The sequence below is a fragment of the Diorhabda carinulata genome, chromosome 8, assembly GCF_026250575.1.
Source record: "Diorhabda carinulata isolate Delta chromosome 8, icDioCari1.1, whole genome shotgun sequence".
Taxonomy (NCBI): Eukaryota; Metazoa; Arthropoda; class Insecta; order Coleoptera; family Chrysomelidae; genus Diorhabda; species Diorhabda carinulata.
Window position 1 is genome coordinate 4289716 of NC_079467.1, and position 24844 is coordinate 4314559.

A 24844-nucleotide genomic window follows, 5' to 3' on the forward strand; every position below is an offset into this window, starting at 1 on the left:
TACCTCTAGTATCGGAATTATTTTTCGTCCGCGCCATCTGTCGTAATTTTCATTTTTTGATTCGAAAATAGGCGTAAAAATCAATAGCATTAGAAAACAATCTACTTTATCACATTCTCTTGCTTTATTCTTATTCTTTTCATACTCGAGGATATTTTGAGTGGGCTTGTGATTGTACAAATCTCCACAGAAAATGACAAATTCCAGAAGGAAGACGGCGTGGCGTAGCTTCTTCGCCAATATTACGTGCTTTATCTTTGAGAATCGGAATTTTCTATACCGTATTATGGTTGGTTCGTTGGACACCATCTAGGTATTTTTCTGCCCTACATGTACAGGTTTCTTCCTAACTATTCTAACACTGTTCTCTTCCTGATAGTTTCTTTTTCCAAATTTTTCGAGGACCTGTTTCCAATAGCAGTGTTCGGATTGCAAATACTCATCTTCTAGGATCTTGTCTATACCAAATGCGTTATCTTCGACTTCGACATCAAACAACTGCATCTCAGTTTTAATCACCATAATACACGCCTGTTGTTATTTATAATGTAAAAAATTCACACCAACAGGAAGGTAGCGTCTGACAGACCGGGAGACATTGATTTAAATTTCTTTTTCATATCTATCTATCTATATAATTCCGTTAGAAATTAAAAAATAGGGGATGAGAAACAGAGCCTTTGTCTTGTTGGTTTACAAATAATTGACAAATCTTTGTAGTTTGCCAGATGGGACCTTTGCGGTTAAGGTAACGTTCCTAAAAATGTATATTATGATTATATGAATAATATGCCATTATATCTTTTTATTTTGAACGTAATAACAAAGAAAACAACGGTTGAAGTGAAGCAAATTTTCCTCTACAGTACACAATCCCCAATTTGTACACAAAAAAACCTACTGATATTTCGTCAATTATATTTCATACTGCCTTAATCGATAAATAAAAGACCTAAACTTTTGTATAAAATAAACTTAAAACAAACAAAAGGAATTCTTTTTTTATTAAAGCAATTAAAAAAAATACTCGGTGTGAATGAAGTATTATTATTATTTTCGATTAATTACAAAACAAAGTTATCTTGAAATATTGGTTATTTATAAGGTTTTAATTATAAGTAATCAATTTAATGCTTTCTGAACAACTATATTTTTTGTTTTGTTTTGTAGTGTGTAAATAAACAAAGATGACAGTTTTCCGAAGCACGAATACGCGACGTATAATTATCCATGCGCGAAACTCCAATTTGATTCTTCAAATTTCTAACGAATAGGCTTGCGATTTATTTATGGTCAACGCAAAGGCCAGACATAAAATCGAATAGTAAATCTGGTGGAATCATTGCTGTTGCACTATATCTGGAAAAACACGATATATAAGCTCCTCTCGATATATTAGTTGATTGCGTTAAGAAATTTAATTTGTGACAAAACAAGGGAAAACAAAAATGTTGTTTTCATTTAATTCCGAGCATTTTCATATTAATTCACCTTTCAAACCCTCTCTGGACTCTGGATATAATACAAAACCAAAATTAGCCAAATCGGTCCAGCCGTTTTAGAGTTTTAGCGAGACTAACGAATGGCAATTTCATTTCTTTAACACTACGTATACGTAAAAAAAATACCGAAAGATAATTCCTACTTCCAGTAAGGAATTTATTCAAGGATGATCAACCAATATTAGTTTGATAGTACTATCGGCGCACACGTAAGCATTTTGATCAGTTTCTTAGTCCTACTTATTAATAGAAACAAGGCAATGTTTGTCTGTGACTAGATAGGTTCCTAGGCTCCTAAACAGTGATAATAATCGTTTATTACAGTAGCTACAGTCTTCAGTCTATTTAAGAAAGGTATAGAGTAATAAAATGGGGAATGCCGTCCAGTTCGGCTCAATTTCGGTGTCGACCATAGGTGTAGGTCTTGAAATAGTATTATTTGTAATATTAAAATTTTAAGTGATTGTATGTTTTCTGGTCTGAAGTGTCAATATCGAAATAATGTATAGGGATTACTTAGGTAGTAGATTATACAGTTTTTACGTTTTGCGTTTAATAGGTACCGTTTAACCTTCTATTAGTGCCACTGCCTAATTCCAATCCTATTCCAGATTCGGCTTTCGTTTTTACGAGTATCCTACCGGCACGCCTTTGGCACACTATTTACAGTGTTTGTGAATGGATAACAATAGGCTAAACCCATATATTGACCCCAACCCCTACCTGCACTTGATAAAAAGGACGAATTTTACAATGAAATCAATACCAAACTATGAAAATGGCTTAAATATTCGTTGGGTCACTCTGTGATCCCTTTGAATACCTAATGAGGTTTTATTACTCTATATCTTTCTGAAATAAACTATAAATATGAACTGAGCATCCCATGGAAAGCATGCAATGCAAGAATGAGGAGTAGAGGAGAGTCAATACGGTACTAATTATTAACTCAAATGCTTTATTGAGTTTTTTGATTTTTTGTTTTGAATTATGCCAGTTCATCAATATGTCAACAATACCACTTATTTACCGAAGTCTCCCTTAATATATGGATGTGAATTATTTTCATTGTTTAATGTTTAATAAAATTGTACGATAATTTTATATAGCAGTTAATAAATAATATTTTAATTACTGTAAGACATTTGAATTAATTTTTAATTAATTCTAAATTGCTCAAATGTTATTATCTCTGACAGATCATTTTACTCATAATGGTCAATATATTTTTGTACAATAGTACCGGTGTCTTCAATAGTTTATTACAATGAATATAATGAAGAAATCAATAGATTGAGAATGCGGAGAATTTTAATGACATATGATCTTCTAACAGACGATGATGAGTAATTTTTTCTTTAATTAGTTTTTTGTTAATAACTCTAAGCGGTTATCAACAATGACTTATGACCTTAGTCCTAATTCTTATTTATGGGACTGTTCCAAAATAGTGATTTTTATCTTTTTTCTTCCTATCCGTGAGTTTTCTGATATCAACCGGCAACGTGGCGAAAATTTACCAAAGTGGTACCGGGTTTCGTTAAAACCCAGTTTGTGTGTCGTGTTAATTTTTTATTCCGGGTTTCTCAGACATTTGAGTATATTAGATTCATTAGTTTTGGTATGAAACGCTTTTAATAAAAGGCGTTTATTATCAAATTTGTGATGGTAATAGATAGATAGATAGAACAAAAAACGATGAAGAGCGAGAAATAAAAATCTTATGAACCAGACTTAGGGCCGGTATCTTCACGTTCTAATAAAGTGGCAAATAACTTTAGTAGGAACTTTCAATTGTCGAATAAATGTTTACCGTTTCTTCACCCCAGTTGGTTTAAATCCGAACTAACGAATAAGTATTTGTCACTTTATTCTGTACTCAACAAACAGTCTACTGTTGATGACACTATGGAAGATGCCTGTACAGCAATCGTCCATTGAATAAGGAAAAAAATAAGCGAAAAAAAGTTCTATTTCACTCTTGGGAGGAGAAGAAAGTTGTGTGGAAAGAAATTTATTGCTCATCCAGGTAATAGGAAGTATATAGTATATTATATAACTCACATACTTTTAAGTATGTCTCACAGAAGTCCTAAGTCTGAAATATGACGTTTTAAAACGAGATTTGAAAAAAAAAGGTGACGCAGTTGGAGTAGGAAACATTTGCTACTGGAGATGGTAGGGCACAGCTACCACCTCCACCACAGTCTATCAATATTAATGGGCTTCAAGGAGAGTTTGATGAAGATATGATATTTAGGTTTCAATAAATCAAAGTTTATTTTCTCAATTAATTATAGCATATTGAATATTTTAATAAAATGTGCTCCAAGTTTGGTATTTATAATGTGCAGTGTATGTAGACAATTTAGCACAGCTGTAGAGACTTTGGAGGGACCTGTAACTTTATTTTTAAGTGTAACAACATTTTAAAAAATTTTTTAGTTATTTATACATACAACAGGAAATTGAGTTTGAAAATGAACCCCCAACATCTCAGTCAAAGGTAATTACGGCGTACAAAAAACACAAAGCTGCAGGTTTCTTAAGGACATAAAGCAGACGTGTGCGACAGAATTTCTAAAATTAGTGATTCTCAGAAGAAATTGGTGGACATCCAATTTGCTATTGCAAAAAAAGAAATACTTTATTTAGAAACGCAGAGGGAGGAAGAAGAGCACAAAAAGAAAACACTTTTATATGATAAACAAACTGAACTTGTATAGTTAGAATTAAAAATAAAAAAAAGCATTACGAACAATAAAAGCCAACGCGAATAATATTTTGTGTTTATAATTTATTTATTGCATATTTCTAAAATGATCTACAAATTGTTGTCGCGTATTATGAATTTTATGATTCTCCAGGATTATTTCATGGTTTTCCTCTTCACTGTCTGTAATATCATATACAGGGTGTTTCAAAACGTTCGCATGCGAGTTATATCACTGCATTGAGTGGAAAAATCGATTAAAAATCACCAAACAATCACAGTCTATAATGGATAGATTAATCGCAAATTAACATTAAGGTTTAGCTAATCAAAAATTGTGGAACGTTTAAGTTCCTCCTTATCGAGCGGTCGAGAGAGCCATAAAAGTATTTAGCTGCTGCCGCATTTTTGAATTTACTTTTGTTTCTACAACGTACTCGAAGGTTTTCCCGCGCATATTATTAACGATCGTTGAATTTTTTGGCGCTTTTAGAGGGTAAAATGCTTCTTATTTATTTTAATTACGATCGATAATAATATGCGCCGGAAAACCTTCGAGTACGTTGTAGAAACAAAAGTAAATTCAAAAATGCGGCAGCAGCTAAATCCTTTGATGGCTCTCTCGACCGCTCGATAGGGAGGAACTTAAACGTTCCACAATTTTTGATTGGCTAAACCTTATTATCGCTTAATGGAGTGATAAAGCCCGTTTTATCATTAGCAATTTGACATATATAGTATAAAATGGCCCAAGGAGTAATAATGTTCATTGCTAAATTAATGTTGCACCTCATTCCTGTAGATAATACAGAAAACTTCTTTTCCGCACTCCAAAAAGTCGCTCAATGCAGTTTCTTGTCCTTATTTTTGACTCATTATACAAATTTTCCCACTCTCCATGTGGATTGGAAAATGGGGGCGAATTGGATATCCATTATATTATAAGCAGTATACCTTCATCCAGTTCGTCAGCTTCAAACCTCATTTTTATTTGTGAGTTGTCAAAAATGTGGTTATCATGAGTGGATCCCGGTCATCTTGCCACATCTTGTTAATTGAAAAGAAAGATTTTCTGTTTCTTAACAACTCACCATGATTTCCTCTTAAAAATCAGTATCAATTAACGGAAATAAGACCTGTATGTATATAGTTTTCCCACCTGGACTCAATATGTGTACAATCTAGTGCGCCGAATACTCTGGGGAACCGCGTTAGTTGAACGAAATTTTATAAATCTTTTTCGTAAAGAACACAAAGTGCGAACAACATGGTTAATAATTTTTAAACAGTTGATTTATTAATACCACTAAAATCGCCAAGAATAATATAAAAACTACCTGTAGCCAGAAATCTTAGAGTTATCAATAATTTATTCATTGACGAGACAGCTCTTGATAAATTTCTAAAAACAAAACTGATAATAGTACAGAAACACCTATGTACATAGAAAGATTCATAAGGTTAGCAGCTCATCGATTTATTTCGTTTTGTAAACTGTGTTCTATTTCTTGAAAAATAAATCGAGCGGTGGACTTTTGTAAATAGAACCGTTTATAAAATTCATCATCGGAACAAAAATTGTAATGATCAATTTTATCACGAACGGAATAAGCTCGTTCTGCTAGCAACTGGAGTATTTTTCCTCATTAAACAAATCTTCTAAATCTCGGAGAGCTTCCATAACAACTATTTAATTATTTGTAAGAAGAATATCTCAACAATAAACTAATCTATAATAAACAAACAGGTATATTAAACAAACAAACCACTTTTGATGTATAATATTTTAGGTTAAGTTTCTATTAAACTTTTTAATTCATAGTTGTGACTGCCTAATAACTTATTTGGCAAATAACTCGATTTATTCGGAGGTTTAATTTATTAGGAGGTCAAGAAACCGAATTTTTGGTAATTTGGTAAATAATAGTCAGCAGGAACTTTAATAGAAACCCGACCTTAATCGAAAACTAAATATAAGAAAAAATTGTCCTGATATAGTTCAAAGGGAAGAATCAAAGACTGAAAAATCAGCACCGTCCAACGCAACACAAAAAAATTTAAGGTATAAAAACACGAGCGGATACATATGAAGAAATAAGGCTGCAGGAATAGGTCACAGCATTTTTGGAAGGTTTCTTCAGGAACGGTGATGCCAAAACGTTCATTTTTGGCAATTAAGGCGAATACAGATAAACAGTTAGATTTGTGGCATAACGTGTTGTCATAATAACAATGAAAGTCCCTGACTCATTCTTGAAGTGGTTTTCATGGCACCTTTTATCTCGAATAAATAATCGCCTAACTTGAAAGTTTGTTCATTTATTGTATTTTCTGGGATCGAATATACTTCAACCATTCCTCATTTCTGCTTTTAAATTGCTCCCACCACTGGTAAACTTGAAATACGATTTCCATTAAGCGGCTAAAATAATAGACTATCAAGTCGAAATGGGTTCAAACCTGTCATTGCTTGTCTTAACACATGAAAAATAGATGTAATGTATCTTATGTAAGACAACCAAAATAAAGCGGAACTTGAATGTTCTTGATATTTCTCATAATATGAAAGGTTCTCTACCTGACCCCCCACTATCAATTAGTCATTATAAATGATAAAGCTGCTCAAGCAGTCAGTCTATTGCAACAAGGCCAGAATCAGCGAAAACTGACCGGTGCGCTGATTATGAATCAGTCTGTTGTTTCCAAATGTTGCTGTAGTTCCAAAGAAACTAATAACTCATTGAAAACGCGGTTCCTGAAGAATAAAGTGCATTTCCAAGGGAGCTGACAGAATCATTCTCAGCACATCGTTGAGAAATCAGACCCTCACTGGTGCTTCAACAAGAGTTCCGAGAAAAGCGAGTGGCTGTGAGTGGCTGGACGGTCAAAAGAAGCCTTAAGGTAGCTAACCTTGGGCCAAAAAGGCGACCAACTGGCTCCAAATTAACCCCAGCCCGTCTACGATTTGCCAGAGAAAACATTAATTGAACTGAGGAGCCATCGAGCTCCGTTCTCTTATCAGACGAAAGTAGAATGTATCTGCCGTAGAAGAGGACCAGTTTACAGAACACATGGAGAAAAATTGAAGCAGTGTTACCTAAAAGAAAACGTGGCTTTTGGAGGAGGTTCCTGTTTAGGCGGGCAATTCTATGGAAGTAAAAACCGGAAACTAGCGGTGGTGAGGTTTAACGGCAAACCGATACATAGCAGAAATTTTTAGGAATCCCGTCGTTTCCTACACCAGTTTCATCGGCGTAAACTTCATCCTAATGCATGAAAATGTCCGTCTGTATATTGCTGGTTCTGAACGGAAACATTTACAGGATGTCGATTATGCATCAGTTAGCTCGTAGACCGGACTTGAATCCTATCGAGCATTCATGGGACGAGCTTAAAAAAAAAGTTAGGGCTACAGAAGTTCTGCATTAGCCACAAAATTGGACCTCATAACGGCGCTCACGGAATGGGATAGCATCGAACAAGACGACTGCAAAAACTTATTCGAACCGTGAAAAAACGATTGGAAGCTGTTGCTAGGGACAGATGAGAGAACACTCAATATTTATAAGTTAATTACAAGTAAATTATCATTTTCACGAAGTTAAACATGTATTATCATTACTGTTAATTATATCCCTTTTTCATTATGTAAGATTCCTTGTCTTAGAATATTTTTTTCTTCATCAAAAAAATCTCAATAACAACATAGAGCACTGAGCCAGAACTTTTTTACCGCAAGCGTGCGACTTGAGTAGATTTTTTTGCTTACGATTGTAGTTCTTGGGAAGACTCTTGAACCAACGGATTTGTCTGGGAAATATATTATTTCAACGAATTATGAAGAGAGCGTTAAATTTTTTCGCATGAGAACTATTAAATAACGTGTTATCTTGAAATTACTTAACATATATGAGGTATTTTTTTAAAAAATTACTTACGATACTATGAACTAAAATATGTTCCGTGCGTGTCTTATTCAAAATATTAGAAAATAAATTGAACAATACCATGAAGGTATTTACAAAAAAGTATTCGAATATATTCTTAATTATGTTCAAATGTATGTGCCTTACTGTTTTTCTATAAGCGAGTATGTGTTGACGGTATTTTTTATTTAAGAAACAATTTGTATGGAGTGTGGGAATTTGTATAGTAGTCTTGATTAAAATTGAAATTAGCTATATTATCAGTACATAGAAACATTAGAATTAGAGTGCCAGTGGTGGAGGGAGCTCAATCAATTATAATATAATTATAAATTAAACTCTTGATTGTAATTTTTTCACACATACATCACATACAATTGTACCAGAGAAATTAAGGGTTGAAAAGAGATTAAAACAAGGGAATCGAATGTCGACAGTGGCAGATACCAGGGATACAAGCAACAGGGTAAAAACAGCAGATGCAGACGATTTAGCTTTAATAACTGAACAAACAAAGAAATTGAAATAGCATTCTATAAACTAGAAGAAACTAGAAGAAATCGAGAAAACAAAGTATATGGTGTTATTCGAATACCTGGAAGCAACGCTGTCAAATGAAAATGATGAAATAAATAGAAGAAAACCCAATGGGGTGAAGCCCTGGTAGGCTGATGAAACTAAACTGGTTATATGGGAAAGGAAGGCGTTCAGGAAAAAGTGAAAACTAATGGATGGACTTTTAAGAAGAAGAACCAATGAAGAACTGGATGAATACCCATCAATAACAAGATACAGTAAAGCTCAAAGAGCAAGATTGTTGTGGCGTACTATAAGGGAAATGCAAAAAGGGTCATTGAAGAAAGGTATGGAGGTACGAGAAAGAGGGAAAGATCGAAGAAAAAATGTTGAGATGTAGTTTTGAAGGATATTAGAGAGGTAAAACTGAATTGGAGTGCAAAATTATGGCAACTTGTGAAATCAGTTGAAGACCGATGAAAAAATAAAAATAAGTCACGGACCGTAAAGACGTTTAGTACTGTGAATATTTATATTCAAGCGAATATCTTCATTTTTTGAAGGCAAAATCAAAACTTGATGCAACAGATTTTCCACAATGAATAAATTAAAATTGAACGTTATCCAGTAAAAAATTAGAATATCAATATATTCTACAGGTTTGACCGGTTTTGAAGTGATAATTTTGGAAATATCTTTTTTATTAATCATTCGAAAACTATGAAATATATACAAAAAATAGAATAATAATAGAATAAAGTTCTTTTTATATAGAAAATAAGATTAACATGCATCAACATATAGTCGTTTCAACATAAAAATGAAAGGCAGAAAAAAATCACATACCTTGTACCTATTGAAATTGTCTTTGTTTTTTAAAGTTAATTTTCGGATGCCATTTGAATATATTTATATATGTTTATAAATGGAAATAAGTTCTTTATCATGTATCATACATATATACAGATTGAACAATCAGCATTCATTCCAATATGGAATGTTATAGATCAAACATTAACACGAAAGAAATTCAACCGAATACTGATAAAAAATAAAATAGTCAATTGGGTACTAGAATTGGACATGATACATAAAGTTTAAAGGTTTAAAGGGTAGTTTGAGCATAAAATCTTGACAACAGAATGGTTATAATTCTTCCAATATCAATTGGAGAAGACAGTTATGAAAGGAACAATCTCAATATTTCATAAATACGCACGGCACTCATGTCAAATTAGGAAATGAAAAATAATGTTCCGTATAAAATTCGGTAAAAATCTAACAAACCGTCAGTCCACGTGTACTCATCATCTCCATTGTTTACCAATGAAAACATCGAATCGTAAACATAAATGCATTTCTATTGGCCGAAGCCAATTTCTTCGAAATATCTCTGCCAGAGACAGTCTGCGATAAGCAGTGGCTTCGTTTGGTGAGATTTACTTAATTCATAAATTTCTTTAAATAAATAGAAATATGACGTGCTTTAGACCTTGAGCGGATAAAGACAATGAAACTCAACAGTTTAGTGAGAATAAAGACAGGTAGGAATTCAATAATAAAGATTTAGATATACAAACACTGCAAGTTATTTTAAATATATTCAAATGTTTAAAAAAGAAAAATATTCAGCAATCTGATAATGCAATCATTATAAGAATTGCTAAATTAACTAGAGTAAATAAATTTTCCATTTATCGAGTAGTTACGAAAGGGGTTGCTGTGGTTCATTCACAGAACAGAAAAACATGTAAAGGAAAACTGAAAACAAAGCTACTCAAGATTTTATACGTAGGAAAATTTATGGTTTATACAAGGAGAACAGAATACAATTATACCTGTTTAGAAACATTGCGTCAAATTTTGTAAGCATGTGGTTTTAAACCCAAAAAACTGAATAAACGGATGGCAATCGTCAAGGATAATTCGATAGCTACAAGATTGTTTGCTTCAGATAAAAGACTACCGAAGTTCTAATAGACGAATGAGGTACAAAAAGGGCTCAGTTTACGACTGATACCTTGTTTAAAGCAAACTACCTTAGAGACAGGTACATTTTACTCGTCTATTTACGTTTTATAATTTAATATTCAGTTGTAGCAATTTAACGAGGTATAATAATGATTTTTTTCAAGTTCCAAGTAGAACTACAATTAAGTATATCTGTCTAAATAACGGCGTATAATACTTTCTTGCATAAGATGTACAAATTTTCAAAATGAGGTATCTACGCCTATGGTAGATCAAACAAAATTGTCGGTAAATATTTTTATAATCTGCAATTGATATTGGAAAAACTATATTGCTAATTACTTTGACAAGAATATTTACGAAGTATTAGGATATACCGAGAATAAAATAGAAACCTTGTAATATACACAAGAAGTAGTTAAATATAGTTGATTATTCTAAAAACTGTGTCGTAAATACTCCTTTGTAGAAGGGAAATATTTCCTTCGTTGGTTACCACGAAGAAATTCTTTTAAAAATTGTTTACCGTTCAGGTCTTACTAACACATCTTAACATTCCCGAATATTGAACAAAATTCCCATCAATCATAATTCTGCTTCCAAGACACAAATACCAACAGACGGAATGACCTATATTTTTTATTCTAGGTGTCTCCTAATTATTCTCCCTCACAAAAATGCGAGCGATCACTCTAATGTACTCCTTTTGTCAATCCAAAACCTGGAAAATTTTAGTTCAGGAACTACTACAAACAGAAGTTGATACTCTCAGATTATATTCGATTGGAATTATAGTTGAGCGTTAGATAATATTATATTTAGTTACAATATACCACTATTTGTTCTTTTTAATCAAATAATTGTATCAGACTGAGTTATTGCTATTAATACAAAAATTGAAGCTATAACTATTTAATCTTCCAATATTTAACATAGAACAAAGTCCTATACGAATCGTTAATCTTCTATTATATGAATGAGACTTCTATAACTAAATCTTTTTGTTATAGAACATGGTTCGAGAAGCTTTTATTCAAAAACCACCAGCTAATCACATAAATCACCTATGAAAACATCGGAATCCACTAAACGGAACGAGAAATGGGGATCAGTTCACATAAAATAAGCCCTTTTGAACGTGCCTACTAAACTTTAACTGGCATTAAAATACAGACATCTGTTCGATTTTTATCCGATATGAAATCTAGAAGTGTGCACCAGATAATTGGCTGGTATCTAGATTGGGCTTCACCTTGCATGGACGTTCGTTAAGGGACGTCATCTGGTCATAATTTATTGTAATAAAAACAAACAGTCGATACTTGATATTTGACAAAGTGGCTTCAATACCAAATTTAGTAGCATTTTGAAAAAAAAAACAAATTTTAAGCAAGTATCTTATATAAATTGAAGTTTATGAAAACAACCATTAAATTTAGCGTGGCAGCGTAATCTGTCCATAATGAAATAATGAAAGCCTTTTGTACCATTTTTAAAGTATCTCTATGAACAAGGTTTTTCAAATAAAAATGACCCCGAGTTTAGGATAGGTAGAGGAGAACTGAAAAATAAAAACTGGGATTTGCTTTGTAAAATTTAAGATACAAGGCGTTGAAGAAAAAAAATTTATGCACATTTTGTACGATTTCGCCGAAACAACTGTAAATATTGTAATGAAACTTCATACGAGTGTGTGGGTAGCTAGTACATCTCATGAATTTGTTTTCATATCTGACTTTCATAGAGGGCGCTAGTTACACGGTTCGCGTAGCTATGGCGCTAAGTCAACTTAGGAAACTTTTGGGTAGCTTTCAATATACAGAAGAAAACCACAATGGGTAACAAAATTATAGGTAATAGTAAAAGGTAATAATTAGTAAATAAGTCCATAACAAAATTAAACCACTATGCAGGATGCCTGAAATTAAATATTATTATTAGAATATTTTTTTGCATTGTGAAACATTGAGCTCTTAACTAATTCTGAACGTGGAGTAGGTAGGTGAAGGTCGTGCTCCGCGTTCCTAAATGTATAGCTGATTCTGAAATGGGAGAAGCGTGCTTACGAATTAGGCAAACTGATTCAAAGATGATTAAAGAAGGAAAAGTCAGAATTTTTAATCTTTTAAAGAAGTCCCTGCTGTGAGCCCTGCTGTTTAGTCCAAGTAAATATCAAACAGATCTCTTTCGTAGTTTGAAGATTCGCTCAAATTGAGTCGCACCACACGTCCCCCTGAAGGGAAGGGCATAACGGAGATGCGACTCAATAAGACTCAATAGACTGTTAAGGAGGTGGATAAGTTTAGTTCTTTGGAAACTGATCTCAGCGCAAAATAAGGCGGCAATATGTAACTCCCATTTCAAGGAATTAACCACAGCAAGCCCTAAGAATTCTAGAAATTTAACGACGGTGCGGGGTTATTTAATAAAAAAGTCTGTAATGTATTTTTATATGATAAAACTTTTAGAAACGTTGAGACAGAGAAGATTAGAATCGCACCATTATTTAAGGGTGATTAGGTCACTAGATATGGTTCTATGGAGTGCTGTGAGATCAAGGTTGCTCCAAGAGAAACTAGTCTGCAAATAGACATATTTTACCACTTGATGTCTAGATAGGGGAACAGAAGAAACAAAATAGGGCCTAGGGGCACTTTCTATTAACTTGCAAAAAGACATCGTTGTATCAACCCTTACTAACTGACTTCTGTTGTTAATGTATGACTTAAACCATGCGAGGGGGGTTTCATAAAAGAAATTTTCTTAAGTAAATATATATTTAAAGCTATTGAACTCTGGTGGCTTGAGAACGTCAAGAAAAATTTATAAGAATAATATTATTTTAAATTCAGTTGATCCAGATCCAACTAGCGCAGGGAGAATGACAAGACAAACAAAGTACCTGAATAATATTTAAAGAGGAGCAGCTACATTTTTATCGTCACAGACTAGACGTCAGATGATGTAACAGTTGGAGTACATTTTTGTCAAACATTACAAGAAAGAACAGCGCTCAATCCAACTTTTGTAAAATGTATTCTTTTTGTTGACGAGATCACCTTTAGAGAATCTACAAGGTATTATAATACCAACATTGATTTAAAGTTAATGTTCTGGCAGCAACTTTAAGTAACAAATTGAAAAGTTACCACATTCTACCTGGAAATTTTGAATGTGATATGTATCTGGATTTTTTAAACAACACCTTATTGGAGATATTAGAAGATTTGAAGGAAAACGAGCGAAGTTCTCTTTTATGGAGGTCGTCTCGTAATTGGGAGAATAACTATTTTCTCAATTTATGTATGGATAGAGGTGCAGAAACTCTGATTCAATGGCCTCCTCGGTCATGCGATTTTAATCCTTTGGATTACACAATATGGTCGTGTTTTAAGGAAAAATCTATGCTACTGAGGTAATTATACGTGAAGAATTGAGAAACATAATTCAACATCACTTTAATAACCTCATATCTAATCCCAAACGAATGGACTTTATCATACATGGATAGACTTTCGTATTCTTGAAAATTCAAGGAAATTTTGAATATTCTGATCTTACTTTGTTTTATGTTTAATTAATAATTTCATCATTACTTTATACCGGCATCCGTTATAACTGATTCTTAAATCAAAATATTCCGAAAGTGGTTAGGTGATGTTTCAGTTCTTTCAAGTAGAAAAACTAATTTATGGGATGTATCAGCATATATAAAATTTCATCACAGTGTTGCAAGTAATTTTAGCAAATAAAAATAAGTATGAATTTTTTTTTCCAACTTACTTGAATACAGATGGCGCTAAGAAATTTTTTTTCAAGCAAACCCCAATTATTTTTCAGTTCTCGATTTATCTCAGAGACGGGGTCATCTTGTTTTGAAGCACCCTGTATATTTTACGGGCCAATGGTGGTGGATAATAAAAAGATTTTCTATTTGTAAAGAATTGGGGTGCAAAAGTTTACCTCTCCGCCGAACTAAAGGTAAAAATAAATAATGCGAAAGTGGAAGTCTATTTGGAAATTTGGGGGTAAAGGTAACATTTCATTTTGGAGTTAGGGGGCAAAAAATATTTAAAATGGGCTTGCTGCTGGTATGCCAACTCCGACTATATTATACAGGGTGCGGCAGCATAACTTCCTTTTTTCAAAAGTTAATAAAACTTATTGTATGAATCAGAAAATTTTTATTCGTTTTTTATAATACAGGCACATACATAAAGTTTTGTTTTACTGAGTTTTGAAGATCAAATCAGTTAGGTGACGTCCCCCATTCTCCATACACTGAGTAAACCGATTTCTGGCGTTTGTCATGACTCTTGCCAGCATAGCAGGCGTTATGTTGGCAATTTCTTCCTGGATGTTCGTCTTCAAATCTTGTAGGGTCCTTGGACGGTTCACATACACACGGGATTTCAAAAAACCCCATAGGAAATAATCACAAGGGGTCAAATCGGGAGAGCGGGCTGGCCACTCCAAATCGCCCCTAATTGAGATAAGGCGCTCTGGGAAGTGTTCCCTCAAAACAGCCATCGATGTTCTTGAAGTGTGTGCCGTTGCTCCGTCTTGTTGGAACCAAGTGTCCCCTAAGTCCAACTCATCTAGCCGTGGGAAAAAAAATTCCTGTAACATGTTTACATACCGGTGCGAATTCACTGTCACTGTGACTTCATTTTCCTCAAAGAACCAGGGACCAATAATTCCACGTGAGTAAATTGCACACCACACTGTGACTTTAGGTGAATGCAAAGGCCGTTGATGCAATTGTCGAGGATTGGTATCAGCCCAGTAGCGCATGTTTTGTTTGTTTACGGATCCACACAAATGAAAATGGGCTTCATCACTAAAAAAAACAATAGCGTCCTCAGGAACGACTTCCAGAAAAACCTCACACGCGTTCCTCCGAGAATTGAAGTCACGTTCAGAAAGTTCCTGCACAATTGCCATCTTGTATGGATGAAAATGAAGATCATCATGAAGTATTCTCCTCACAAAACGATCGGAAAGTCCAACGGCAGACGCATGTTTGCGCGCAGAACGCCGTGGTGATCGCAACACTGAAGTTCTAACTAACTCAATGTTCTCCGGTGATCTAATGGGCCGAGGGACTCCAGTTCTTCGTCTTGTCACACTTGCAGTTTGTCTGAACGTAGTGACCCACGTAACAATTGATTTCCGGTCCGGGACAGGGGCCAAGGGGGCTAAATTAAAGCGATTCCGAAAGGCGCGCTGGGTTGCGATCACAGAACATCCGCTCGAAAAGTAAACCTCAACGGCAAACGCACGCTCCTCACTGTTCCAACGCATGATGGCGACTGAACTGTGCCGGGACAAAACTTTATAGTCCCCCCTCTCGAACGAGACCACTAGCACTCCGTTACGACATCTACCGACTAAATGGCGAACTTTTTAAAAAAGGAAGTTATGCTGCCGCACCCTGTATTTATTTTTCCTAAAAAAAATTACATACATACAGCATGTTTAATCAAAAGTGTTTTTTCAAGATCTGATGACTTCTAATTACTAGTGTCGTTCCTGAATGATACCCAAAAAAGTCATAAAACTAAGAATAGAATATATTTATGATGACCATAGTCGATGGCGATGTGTAGAGGACTAAATATGAAGCAAGTACTGAAAATATTTCAATAATAGCGCTCTTAACTTATTACTATCTATTACTATACTTCTTCTGAGAATAATTCAATTTCTCTTTACGTTGATATGTAATTAATAAGACATGATTTATTAAATTCATTTATAATCTAATAGAATATAAACCAGGTGCGTAGTTTCCCATAAGATTTACAGTATCCTCGAAATTACTTCCTCATAAACACCTCAAGTCTTATTGGAGAAATACATGGCAACAACCTAATACCCAATGATCCCTAAAGAACTTATATGGTGGCGGCATACCCCCATGGAGAGAGAAGTGCGAGTAAATTGAACAGAGATTTCGAAGTTCGCTAATATATAGTTGGCCATACACTATACAATTCCGTGAGTAATTTCAAATATGAAGTAAAATTTATAATAATAAGGAAATTTTATCTACAAAAAGAATAATCTTTTCTGTGAATCTGAAAACTTGTGAGTAGAATATTTGGCCGAAACTAACGAAAAATAAAACCACAAGTAAAACTTCACTGTCCCTGTATTTTTTCACATATGAGTCGTGCCTAGTATATTTAACCTACAATAGAAAAAATAAACTATCTTGGATTTTATAATATTGAAGTTTCCCGAACAATTCGATTCTAACCTAAACATCGAAAGGTATCAACAATACTCACAAAATAGGTTTCGATATATCGTCAACTTTTTGACCCACCGGATGAGTATGTATTTATGTATTTATGTATATAAATATATAAAATCAATTACTCCTAAACTTTCTGGAATTTTTAAAAAACACAATATTAAATTAGTATACAGTCAAACACTTAATATTCAATCTATTTTTACTAAAGTGACTAACATAACACAATATGAATTATGAATCTGCCAAAGTTTTGAAAACTGAAAAAAACTACAAAAAACGTTTATTTTCAGTAACAACATTCATTGTTGAAAATGATCAGTGCATTAATAAGAAAACTGATTTAAATAACCTTAGTGTAATTTATGCATATCTTTTTGATTTTGAATAAACAAATTCTATAAAAATTCAACGCCATTAACAACCATCTAACCTCACCCAACCCAACTTCACTTATAACCACCTAACCTGTAAAATTTATTGTCATTTATGTTCTAGCCAATGAATATTCAACTACATTCATAACGACCTAATCTATTGAAACTAAAAATGAAACTTATCCTTATCTAACCTATAAAAGTTTCATATTCATAATCTAACCAATCAAAAATTAATGAAAATTCCTATAGTAACCAGAATAAATATTTCAAAATCAAAATTTCTATCAACGTCAATTTGAATATTGAATTTTGAATTCTATGAGTTTAAAATTTTTACAAGCATTAACAAAGCCAAAAATGACCAGAAATCTTAATTAATTATTGTAAGTGAAATTTTATTATTGTTATATATTTATACATATTTCTTATATTGTATTTGACCATAATTTCAGTCCCAGACGATGAATACATAAGTATTCGAAAGCTCGGTAAATATATTGAAGTTAGTCCACCTTGGTTGGTGTTTTCTTGCCACGTTCCCAATAAAAAACCGTTTGTCTGTTTTCTAGCTACGGCACTACTGATGATCCTCAATTCCTCAATCCACCAATCTTAGAACGTTTAGGATGTGGGATAGCTCCTCGATCTGCCAGAGATTTCCGTTTTTTATTTCATACGACATCAAGTGTAATACTTTGGGATTTTTTAGTCTCTCACACTTCTATGGAATATGGATAGAAGTTTTGTTCTCGATAAACAGAATCGGCAGTTGCAGTCTCTGCTAAACCTAACGTCTTCAGGTGTCCATTAAGGTTGCAATGCCTGTTAGTATTCTTGCCTAGGTTGATACATTCAATACATCTTCCATGGTTATAGTAGGAGTATCTTCGTCTATTTTAATACCTGAAGATTGTTCTAGTAATGCTTTCACCCTAATCTATCTATTTTTCCAAATGTTTTCTCTATTAATTTGTAGCTGATACCACAAACATTGTAACTGCTTTCGCTAATTTGCAGTTTCAACTACCCTCAAAAAATTAAAACCAAACTTTTTGTCTGCTCCTGTGGTTTAACCTGCGTTTCTACTACGAGACTGTTCGTCAGTTCATGAAAATACATTTCGTTGTTTATTCATACCTCAAACTGGACGAGTTAGTCCCATTTTTGGAAAGGATAATAAGGTTGTTATTCAAAGCTATTACCCAATCATAATATATCCAAATTTTCGAAAATATTTGAAAGTTTGCTTTTTTTATGTTGTTTGTATAGAACCAGATTCATCCAAGGCTTTTGATACCTTGGATCATGGTATTATTCTCACTAAGCTATCCAAAATTGGTTTAATTAATTCAAGCAAAAAACCACAGAAATTAGGGTTGCTACATTCGGACGACGAAAATCCGGGACCCTAGGCCAATCAATCATTTGGTTTTTCCACCGTTGAGCATATATTGGCAAGAAAATATACATAGTTATACAGCGGTTTCAAATGATCAAATATTTTAGGCTGATCTAGGTCCAAATCTTCTAATTCCAAGACTTGTTTTGGGCCATCATATCCCAAATAGAGAGAATACGAAGCAAGAGCAGGAGAAAGTTTCAAAATATTTTCAAGTGCTGGACCTAATGACAACCACCTAGTTGATACATGTAGACAGAGGTCAACGCTGGTGTTCTACAGGGATATATCTTGTCACCTACTCTCTTTCTCTCTTTTATGTGTTGAGGTTGGAAACAAAATATCAAGGCATGGTCAAGTGGCCGATTTAGCCAAGGCAGCTTCACATAAACTTGGAGCCCTCTTTAAGACCAAAAAGCTATATACACCGCAACAGTTTCTAATCACTACAAGGCTGAGATTAGTCCATCTTTGATTTGGAGCTCGGTTCCCAAGTATACTCTGAAGATGCTCGACTCAATACAGAAGACGGTAGTTCGATCCAGAGTTGACCAGAAACTTGAGCAGCTGCTGACCCAACTTTGTTTTACCGATAATACTGCGGCAAATACTCTTCCGAGATGTCTAAAATTATTTCACCTAGAGCAGTTTTTGCAAGACATACTCGACAGGCAGATGTGGCTCATCAACACCGAGTTCGCCAGGAGACGCCCAGAACAGTTCTTCTCAAGTCCTAGGATAATTTAATCCAAAGTCTACAATACTGTCATAGCTAATAAGATAAACTGTGATGTGGTTAACAAAAGTAGGAAGGGAAATAGTAAACAGAAACAGGTTTGCAAAAGACAGAACTTTACGGAATTAATCTACAACTGTTAATTAATTATTAGTCTCGTTATACTTTATCTTTTATCAAAGAACTAGTCCAATTTTACGCTTATAATAACTATAAACTTGAACGTAAGAGGAAATTGATACATAATATTTCTCATTATGTTCTCTTGAATTCACCATTTTTCTTGTTTGAATTGAAAAGTTGTAATGAGCTAATGTTATACATCTTTTACAGCGATTATTGATATTCTATAGGTAATACTTGCTTAATTTTTAGTAGTCTTAAATAATGGATACATCATATTTCTTGCAGCTGTCTACATTACAGTTCTGGCTTTTCAATTACTAACGTTTCAGATTGCTCAAACGCATTTCACACAGTTCACTTTTCTAATAATAATTATAAATCTCCTTTAAAACTTTGAAAAGTACGCAAACTATTACCAACAATCCGCTCGAGTGCTCCTGTTTTAATCTAGATTAGCTCAATATTGGTCTGTAGGATAACGTGTGTGGTTTCCTATTTCGCGAAGAACCTCTTACATTGATGAGATTCGTTGTTAAAAATTAATGAGCCGCTCTCTGAAACTCCATGCGGAGAGGCATTAACATTTATTGTGGTATTAAAGCATTTTCGAGTAGCGGTGTGGAGCTTTTTGTTCATACTGCCTTAAAATTGATTTGTTATTGAAAAGGTTTTTGAAAGAACTCGGATACTCCAGATATCGATAAAAAAGTTTGTTTTGTAGCTTTTCTCATAAATTTTTTCAATTTACCAATAAATAAAACTTGATATCATCAAAAGCACTCGTTCTAACTGTATCGTACATTTATATAATTCAATTAAATTGAAAAAGATATTGCGAAGAATGGATAAAAAAAGTTCAGCAAAGTAATGGTTTTTCTCTTCATTTGTTTGACACAGCTTTCCATCAAGGCATTTTTTTAAATTTGGGAAAAGAAATATAACAAAATAGATGGATATGGCAAGAATATTAATGGTAACGCTGTTTGGCTAATTTTTCTACAACAATAGTTAGGGAATGTGTAGCCGCATTGTCGTGATAGGACAAAATCCTTCTCTTCCGTGGAGTGCGAGGAGCGCACAGGCACATTTAGAAAACATTTCGTGCATTTAGCGCACACTACCTGTGTCGAATTCGAAAGATCTTTCGAGGAGCGATTAAGAAAAGTTAACTTTCCGAAGTGAGTCCTAGAGATATGTAAACATACAAACTTTTGAATAATGAGGTTATGAGACTACGACTATAATCGCATTGATGAGAAAGTATTAACTCTTTGTCAATCTGTTATAATTTTTTTTTTATTTACGAGAAGAAACATTTTAAGCAAAATGCAGAGATTGAAGATATCGTCTTTATACCTGCAAATGTGCGCTCGATGCACCCTCCTATATAATCTGTGCGCTCGATGCACGCATTTTTCTCTCAATAGATGCGGTCATTTTTCCAAGAAAGAAATTCACTAATTACGTTTAAAAATATCCAAACATTCATTGAATTTTTGATATTAAACCACCTTGCAAATAGTTTTTTAATGCGTAACCTTTTATTTGAAATATTTCAAACATTAAAATATTCACTTTCTTAGACAACTTTTTCGGTTTCTTCGCGATGTCTACGTTAAAAAAACTTGACACTTGAAATCTATATTCTTGATACTATAATCTGTCGGTAAAATTTGTGTAAAATGTTAACAGATTAATTCAGAAAACATGGTCGAAACTGACAATATGATTTTAGCATTGGAAGTATCGTCTACCTCTGAAGATTCACTTCTCCGACAAACCACCCTTGTAAATAAAATATATACATATATGCAGATTTTTCCAGTTGTCTTGACTGTCTTAATCGCATTTACTTATTGCAGTCCATAAGCTCTAGATCTCATGTAATAAGTCTTAACAAGTTTACACAGAGTTTCAACTTGCTGCTTCGATCCGTTTTATTGTAGTCGAAGTCAACGACCACCAGGGCCGAGCCTAGGGTATCCGCCGCCCGGGTGCAAGAACAAAATATGCCGACCTATTAGAGTATCTAGTCGAAATTTGATTAGTGAGGCGAGATATGAGGTAAATTTCCAGTCTAGTCGGATAGAAAAGTAACTACCTACGTCGGGAAAATATTCATTAGTAAAAATCGTCTCTATCTAGTAAATGTGTCTAGATCTTATTGGAGATAGAAGTAATTGGATAATTCCGATTTTGTGGTGTACGAGTATGTATGTGGCACCTACTGTTTACATTTTAGATTGGGTAAATTAATACAAACATTTTTTTGTATGATGGGGTTCTGTTATTTTTTTTAGAGACGTTTTGCCTTTTGCCGCCCTGTGTTAGATTAGGTTAGGCGCCATGCACCCTTTTGCACACCCGGCACGGCTCGGCCTGTCGACCACTTAGTCAATTTGTTTTGGACAATGTTTTAAATTGAATTTCGCGCTGTTAAGTCATTAAAGAAGAATTAACACAAATCAAAAAGTAAATGGAGGCTGTTTAGAGTGACTTGTGTCCATCATTTTCAATAATCAATTAGTTGTTTAGCTGGGGACGGAGATCATTAGAAGATTACCCACGTGCGGAAGATCCTGTGATGGAGATTATTCTAGAAAGCATTCAATGGTGGAATAGATTGTTATAAGTGATGGGCGCCCAAAAACAAAAGAAATTGCAACATAGAGCAGCATTTCCAAAACAAGTGTTATAAGGAGCCTATATGGGGCTTTTTAATAGAAGGAAAATTAATACAAGATTGGTGTTTCGTATTCTCAGCGCAGTGTAGAAGCAGCGTCGAGAAGCATGTTATGAGCGATTTTTAGAGCTTTGCTGCGAGAACCAAGAAAGTGTATCTACAAATAATACACTTTCTCTTTCATAGTGTCAAGCCAACGTCGACCGATATGCATCCATCAAAAGCTTTGGCGATAGGGCGGCCTCGAAAAACCTCAATTGCTGAAGATAAACGTATTGTATTGGTCAGTAAATGTGATCAACGACTCACTGGCGCAGAGATCAATTGATCTAGAGATCGTCCTTTGCGTACTTCTACAATGAGATGAAGATTGAGAAAAACTGGCCATTTTGGAACGGTGGCAGTTAAGAAACCCCAAAATAAAAGATTGCAGTGGGTTAAAAACGATAAAAAATTGACATGAAGTTTGAGTTTTTGAGTCTAAGAGAAACGGTGTTTGTGCACAAGTCAAAGGAAGAACGGATCTTAGATTCATGTGTAATTCCGATTGTTAAACACGTCGGAAGCTCGGTGATGGTTTGGGCATATTTCGGAGGAAGAGCGACTGAAGACCTGATAAAATTTGAAGAGATTTTGAAGAGAGAAGGTTATAAAAAAATATTGAAATGTAGTACGTTCTAACCAGCGCCTAATACATAGAAACTTTATCTTCCAGCTTGACAATCCTTCCAAGCATTCCTCGAAGCTATGCAAAGAGTATTTGAGAGAACAGGAATCGTATGTGGCCAAACGATCACAGTCTTATTTCAATATTTTCTTCTATTGGTCCCTATTGCATACGTTCTTTCTTCTTCTTCTTCAATTCCGGCATACTTTTTTCGGTCCTGAGTAGTGCGAATTAAAGATGATGTGTTTATACCAATGCAAACGCCTACGTTTGTTATTCGTGGATGTTGTCTGCCACGTTTTTCTTCGATTTTTCCTTCTATTATTAATTTCAGTATATCATACTTGTTTTTACGGTATATGTGGCCCAGATAATCGGCATTTCTCATCGTTATTGTTGTAAGTAACTCTCTTTCCTTTCCCAGACCTCTAAGCACTTCATTGTTAGGTATCTGTTAATGATATTTTTAGTAATCTACGGAAGATCCACATTTCAAAAGCCTCGAGTCTGTTCGTGGTATCCACTTTTAATGTCCATGTTTATGCTTCATACAAGAGAACTGATGTATTGCTTTCACTTAGTAATTTGTCAATAATAACTTTATCTATACATTTGAAAAAGTATTTTTAAAACAATTACTAATAAAAATATTGACAGTATCACCTTCTACCAGAAATTACTAACTACTGCATAGTTTGCATACATTCATATCTGTATACATGTTCTAAAATAATTGCTTCCCGGCCGACAATAATTCCGGAACGGCCACCAAGTATCATGGGACGCAGCAATTTACGAGCATCGCGTCTTTATAAGTGGCCCTCCGGCGCTAGAGGCAGCAGTTTCCAGTTTTCGGCTCTGACATTAATAACCCAGTGAAACGAAAGGAATTTATTAATTCGGTACATATTTATAGATATTCCCAAAACAAGTTATAAATTGAAATTTTTCTCTACCTCCATTATCTGATAGTTACAACCTCCCTATTTTCTAATTTCTTTTAGAGAAAGTATGAACTTTTTAGATATCGTTCGATTCGATTGAACTGTAAACTAGAGTTACGCAGCAATAAATTAAAAGAAAAAAGATGTCCACCGAAATTGTGAAAATCGAAAAATTCAAGTATCGATCGAGCCATCATCAAGTACCTGTATTTAAAAGGGTTAAGAGGTAAGCAGATTAACGAAGATATGCTCAATACCCTTGGTGATCAATGTCTTTCGTATGCGACTGTGAAAAATTGGACTGCAAGTTTCAAAGGAGGTAAGTTTCTGTGTCAGTTCCCGGAAATATCGATGCAGTTCATGACATGATTTTATCAGACCGTCGAATTGGGCTAAAACGGATATCTGAAGCACTGAATAGTTCATACGAATGCGTCCCCAAATGTTTGACCAAAAGCGTGCAATGGTAGAAGCATCGCATTCGATATGTGCTCCATTTGAAAAAGATGTAGACTTCTTAAACCGAATTGTTACTATGGATGAGACTCGGGTACATTTCTATAATCCAGAAACAAAGCAACAATCGATGGAATGGCGACACTCTGGTTCTCCAAGACCTAAGAAGTTTCGTGTCCAAAAATCTGCTGCAAAAGTACTTGCTTCCATTTTTTGGGATTGCCATGAAGTAATCATGATTGATTTTTTGGATAAGGGTAGAACAATGACTGGAGATTACTATTGCCATGCAAAAAATTCGTGATTTAGGGTTTGAGTTACTAGAACACACCCCTTATTCACCAGATTTGGTTCCGTCCGACTACCATCTCTTTCCTCGACTGAACAAAAGTTTAAAAGGTCGTAAATTTCCTTCCAGTGAGGAGGTAATAAAAGCTGTGGAGGTCTGGTTTGTAGAGCAAGATGAAACATTTTTTCTGAAAGGTCTAGAGACTTTGCAGGTTCGCTGTAATAAATGTATCCAATTAAGAGGAGAATATGTTGAGTAATAAAATATTTTGACATTG

At 34.2% G+C, this 24844-nt stretch overlaps 1 protein-coding gene and 1 long non-coding RNA gene across 3 annotated transcripts in view; one reads left to right on the plus strand and one right to left on the minus strand.

Moving 5' to 3' along the window:
- Positions 1-24844, minus strand: part of LOC130897384 (rap1 GTPase-activating protein 1) — an 848316-nt gene that overhangs the window by 486439 nt on the left and 337033 nt on the right. The window lies entirely within an intron of this gene.
- LOC130897391 (uncharacterized) lies at positions 17574-23946 on the plus strand. The gene is made up of 2 exons (XR_009059698.1): positions 17574-17650; positions 23903-23946. It is a non-coding gene; the product is annotated as an uncharacterized LOC130897391 (long non-coding RNA).